The sequence below is a fragment of the Dipodomys ordii genome, unplaced genomic scaffold (assembly GCF_000151885.1).
Source record: "Dipodomys ordii isolate 6190 unplaced genomic scaffold, Dord_2.0 Scaffold47, whole genome shotgun sequence".
Lineage (NCBI taxonomy): Eukaryota > Metazoa > Chordata > Mammalia > Rodentia > Heteromyidae > Dipodomys > Dipodomys ordii.
The window spans coordinates 242,147-248,271 of NW_012267263.1; the positions used below are offsets into that span (position 1 = coordinate 242,147).

General features: G+C 37.8%; 1 protein-coding gene across 1 annotated transcript in view; it reads left to right on the forward strand.

Annotated features, from left to right (window-relative positions):
- Positions 1-6,125, forward strand: part of Ckap2l (cytoskeleton associated protein 2-like) — a 39,044-nt gene that overhangs the window by 6,466 nt on the left and 26,453 nt on the right. The gene's annotated exons all lie outside the window — the stretch shown is intronic.

Here is a 6,125-nt window from a genome sequence, read left to right on the forward strand (position 1 = left end):
ATAAGTTGATGTTAGGGGAATGAACCCAAAGATAAGTATTCAAATTCTTTTTTCTTTCATGCAATTGTTTCTAACATATTTATAAGATGATTTCTATGTTGCTTGGTATATCCCTCCCCACGGTATAATCCCTGCTTTCACTGTATTTGATGTTAGTATAATTTGTGGAGGGGAAGGGCAAAAACAAATCGTTTAACTAGGGATACAGGTGGACCCATTGCAACAAGGAGATGTACAAGTTGTTATGTCAAAAAATGAACTTTACAACTTTGGTAGGGGGGGAGGATAGTGTAGGGGGAGGTGGGGGGAGTATGGGAAGGGGAAACAAAGAGGAGGCAACAACAAATCGATTAAATAGGGATACAGGTGGACCCATTGCAACAATGAGATGTAGAAGTAGTTATGTTGAAAACAAACTTTACAACTTTGGTGGGGGGGGGGGCGGGGGAGGATAGGAAGGGATGGGAAGGGGAAACAAAGGAGGAGGCTACAATGCTTGATAAGAAATGTACTCATTATCTTGCCCATGTAATTGTAACTCCTCTGTATGGTATTCTCACAATAAAAAAAATATAAGAAATGTACTCATTATCTTGCCCATGTAATTGTAACTCCTCTGTATGGTATTCTCACAATAAAAAAAATATATATCCAGTTTAAAATTGATTAGTAATAAAAATACTAAAGATGCAGCTCAAGAAAATATATTTTAGGGCTAGGAAGTTGGCTCAGTGGTAGAGTGCTTGCCTTGCATGCATGAGGCCCTGGGTTTAATTCCTTAGTACCACATAAGCAGAAAAAGCCAGAAGTGGTGCTGTGGCTCAAGTGGTAGGCCGATAGCCTTGAGATGAAGAGCTGAGGGACAGTGCCCAGGCCCAGAGTTCAGGCCCCACAACCAACAAAAAAAAAGAAAAGAAAATATATTTTAAATGATTCCTCACAAATTTAAAAGCAATTTGGCCCAATAAGACAGAAACATTTTTTGAAAACTACAACATATTGTAGCTTAATTTTGTAACAAAAAAAAAAATACCTTAAGTGGGCTTTTAATATACGCTTAATATATGCAAGCATTTATTCAGTGCTTAATATCTGCCTAACACATTCTGATTTGCATTAGCTAATTGCATTCTCACAGCCTTAGGAGGGTAGGTACTATGGTTGACCCCATTTTGTAAACGTGGAAACTGAATGGTAGAAAAGTTTGTTTCCCAAGGTCATGTAGCTATTAAGTGATAATATTGAGTATCAGTGGTCTTAAGCACTTTGTACATGGCCATAAAGTTGAGTAGCTCAAGGAGGGAGGTAGATGAATAAAGAGAGGAAGGTGATGAGAATGCAGTCATAAAATTCAATACATATTCTTTAAAATTAAGAAAATTGAGGGAGGGAGTGGGATTGGGAGGATGAAAGGGGTGACTGATCAAGATACATTGTATTCATAAACTGCTTTGTTGAATGGCAACTGCTTTGTACAACTACTTAAAGATAATTTAAAATATGAGTAGTTCAGTAGTCATTAAAAGAGAACACTGGACTAGCCACATAGCTCAGGGGTGGAGCATCCACCTATCATATATAAAGCCCTGGATTTGATCTCTAGCACCACCAAAAAGTAAATAAACAAACAAAAGAATATCTTTGTTGAATATTTTGAATTGCTTAGCAAGAATATTTTTCCTAATCAATTTAAGTTAGCTACAATGTGAATAGAATAATGATTCCTAATATATTAACATATTTAAGGTTTAAGTAAAAAAAATAGCCTTCTTCATCTGTAATAAGTTTATCTGTAAAAATGCTGTCTCTAGTTTGCAAAATCATAATTTTGTTGAAGTTCTAAAGTGCTTTGTGTTGGCCAAGGTAAGATAGGTATTTGTACCAATTTGTACATATATATATATATATATGTAAATATATATATATAACTACACATACATGAATGCACACATACATATATGCATACTTATACACGTGTGTGCATACATAGATGTCTATGTGCATAAGTGGGCATTATGTGCCATCTGTATGCATGACATGGTTAGATACTGTGAAACATTGAAAAAATGAATATAAGGCAAAATTATTATGCAATGATATGAAAATAGAGAAACATTTGGTTAGACTTCTACTTTGTGCAGATGCACTGTATGACAGAACTTGTAAAGGAAAAATCCACTGGGATGAGCTCTCATACAAATTCCCAGAGTCTTCTCAAATAGTGGCAATACTGACTTCAGTAAATCATCTCTTAATTGAGTGTAATACCTCCCTTATCTGTTTTATATAGTTGTAAAGATAAGGATAAGGAAGGCAATTCCAGAATTTAGTAGAAACTAAAAAGACTATGCAAGTTTATAGACATTGTTACATAACACACTTTATAAAATATTTGATACCTAACATAATAGTTAACTTTTGAGTACTTACTGTTTTCTAGTACTGGGCAGGGCATATACATTATCTCAGTATTCAAATAGCCTTGTAAAAAAGTTGGCCATCTGAGTTTATGGTCAAACCAGAACACTTTTGATGGACCAAGAAGCCTAAGTTAACACTATCTTGTAAAAAGCAGATTGTATGACACTCTAGAAAGCAAGATATTATTGTTAATGATGTTATTATTATGGCCAAATGACAGGACTAAGGCTTAGAGAGATAGAGTACTTGGTCAAACTATGCAACCAGTAAGGGTCAAATCCAGCATGCACGCATAAGGCTTTTTCAGGATCCCCATATTACAGTGTTAACTACTCAGGGGAATGAACTTTTCATTTTCTGTTCCTGTATATGTGGGGAGGGGGGCACTCACAGGCATGCATGCATGCATGCATGCACGTGCACACAGGCACACATACACACGCCAGTCCTGGTGCTTAAACTCAAGGCCTGGGCATTGTCCCTGAGATTTTTGCTCAAGGCTAGGTCTCTAACACTTGAAGTACAGTTCTAGTTTTTTTTTGGGGGGGAGGCCCAGTCGTGGGCCTGAACTCTGGGCCTGGGTGCTGCCCCTCAGCTCTTCAGCTCAAGGCTAGCGCTCTACCACTTGAGCCACAGCACCACTTCCAGCTTTTTTTTTTCTGCTTATGTGGTGCTGAGGAATCAAACCCAGGGCCTCATGCACACAAGGCAAGCGCTCTACCACTGAGCCACCTTCCCAGCCCCTAGTTCTAGCTTTTTAGTGTTTAATTGAGGATTCAAGTCTCATAGACTTTCTTGCCCAGGTTGGCTTCAAACCATGATCTTCAAATCTCAGGCTCCTGAGTAGCTAGGATTAGAGGTGTGAGCCACCTGTACAGGGATTTTTAATATATTGAACCCAAATATAAAAAGAATCCTTATAGACAGCTTTATAAAATTTACTGAGAAACAGTAAATATTAAAATAATTAAGAGCTACCTACGTCTACATCCTAAATTCATTTTATAGTTAAGTGAACTTAGGTCTGTTATTTAGCTCTAGGTATAAAATGAGTATAGTAAGACCTCACAGAACTGTTTGAAAGGACAGAGTTAAGAAACACTAAGAGAAACTTACTCATACCGGCAGACTGGAATTTATGTTGAGGTATATAATGAGTATGTGGGCACACATTTCAACAAATCCAGTTCCAGATCTTCAACATTCATACTTGCATTTATCTAAAATTGATTTGTTTTAGAATGTACCTAACCTGCAGTCTCTTTTCCCACCACACTTGGTACCTTCATCCTTTTCTGCTTGCTATGCAGGCACTCTACCACTTGAGCTACTGCACTAGCCCTTTTCTCATTGGTTATTCTGGTGGTAGAGTCTCCCTTTATGCCTGAACTGCAGTCCTCCTATTTGTACTTTTCTGCTTGCTAACATGACAGATGTGCAACACCATACCCAGCTACTGTACTTAACGCCATAGCTTGAAGTGGCAGGCATGAGCTACTACACCCAGCCTAACTTTATTTGTTTAATTTTTTGGTAAGGGAGGAAGGTGGCTTGGCTAACTTCAAAAGACAAACCTCCTAATCTCTACCTCACAAGCAGCTGGGACTATTGATGCGTATCATACATCTAGCCACACTATTTGGCTAAGAGATTTTAAGCACATGCATCTTGATTAGCTCAAAGTAAAGAGTGTTAGTGCTATAACAAAACATCCCTCTAAGCCAGGTGCCAGTGGTTCATGCCTGTAATCCTAGCTATTCACAAGACTGAGATCTGAGGATCACAGTTTGAAGCCAGTTTGGGTAGAAAAGTTCCCATGAGACTCTTATCTCCAACAAAACTACTCAGAAAAAGCTGGAAACGATACTGTGGCTTAGGTAGAAGCCAAAGAAACAGGGACAGCACCCAGGCCCTGAATTCAAGCCTCAGGCTCAGCACGCACGCACACGCGTGCGCGCACACACACACACGCACACACGTGCGCGCGCACACACACACACACACACACCTCTCTCTAGTCTTACCTACATATTAAAAGGAAAAGAACTAAAGTGATGTCCAATCCTGCTCATCCCAGCAAATGCATTTAATAAGCAGTATTGAATATATGAACTAATTGTGGGATACTGTTTGTTTTTTAAAAAAAACTAGGAGTATAAGGACAAAATGTTTGGAAACCAGTAGGCTCTGCAGTCCCTGTCAGCCTCTATAGTGGCCCTTATTTCATTAAATCATACTTTTCTTGTGTTAGTATCTTTTTTTATCATGATCTTATCATTTATCCCCTTACAGTCTATCATAGTGCCAATTGTACAGTCAGTTGTCTCTCTTGACTTAAATCTAGTTTTATCCTTTATGAGTTTTCTTCCTACTCCTGCTTCATATGTCCATAGTAAAGATAACAAATTTAGTTTGAAATATTTCTTTCTCCTTGTTTCTATTGTCTTATTTTTGTTTTTGTTGTTGTTATTTTGTCTTTTTCAATTTTGTCCATCAGTTATGAGGTGAGTTGAAAGAGACCAAGAGTCAGAGTCCAGAGTTCAAAATTGAAATTCTACCTCCTCTGACCCCTAATTCTCTGCCTACTCTTGAGCTGCTTATTTGCTCTCAGATGAGGAGACTGAATTTAATGATCTCTAAAATCTCTCCCAGTTCCAATGGTCTGGATTTACTTATCAGTTCCTAGCCTTATAACTCTTCTAAGCCCACTTTCTTTCTCACTGGGATACTTGAAACTGCATAACCAGTTCTACATCCTATAATAAGTTGGCCAGATCAGGCTGATCTAAAATCAAGATGTAAAATATGTAGAAGAGTAAATATTTGCAAGTCATTTATCTGGTAAGGATCTGGTATCCAGGTTATATGACTCTTAAAACTCAACTACTAAAAGACAAACAATCTAGTTTTAAAATGGGCAGGGGATCTGATAAGACATTTCTCAAAAGAAGGTAAAGATATGAAGAAATTCTCTACATCATTAACTGTCAGGAAATACAAATCAAAGCCACATTGAGGTGCCACTTCATGATTACTGAAATGTCTGTATTTAAAACGACAAATAGGGCTGGAATGTAGCTCTGTGGCAAAGCATTTGCCTAACAAGTCCAACATCCTGGGTTCAATCCTCAATACCAAAAAAGAAAAGACAAAAACAAAAAGTTAAAAAACCCAAACAAAAAACAAACAAAAATAAAAAGACAAATGACTAGTATTGGAGAAGATGTGGAGAACTAGAGCCTGTGTACATTTTAAGTAGAAATGTAAATGGGTTCAGCTACCTTAAAAAATAGTTTTGTTTTTTTTTTGGATGGGAAGGGGAAACAAAGGAGGAGGCTACAATGCTTGATAAGAAATGTACTCATTATCTTGCCCATGTAATTGTAACCACTCTGTACAGTATTTTCACAATTAAAAAAAAATGATACACACTAAAAAAAAAAAGTTTTTTTGGTTCCTCAAAAGTTAAGCTTAAACCAGGCACCAGTGGCTCACATCTGTAATCCTAGCTACTCAACAAGCCAAGATCTGAGGATCACAGTTCAAAGCCAGCCCTGGCAGGCGACTCCATGAGACTTCAATAAACCACTCAGAAAGTGGAAGTGACGCTGTGGCTCAAGTGGTAGAGCACTAGCCTTAAGCTGAAGAGCTGAGGGATAGGCCCCAGGCACAGAGTTCAAACACCATGACTGCCAAAAAAAAAA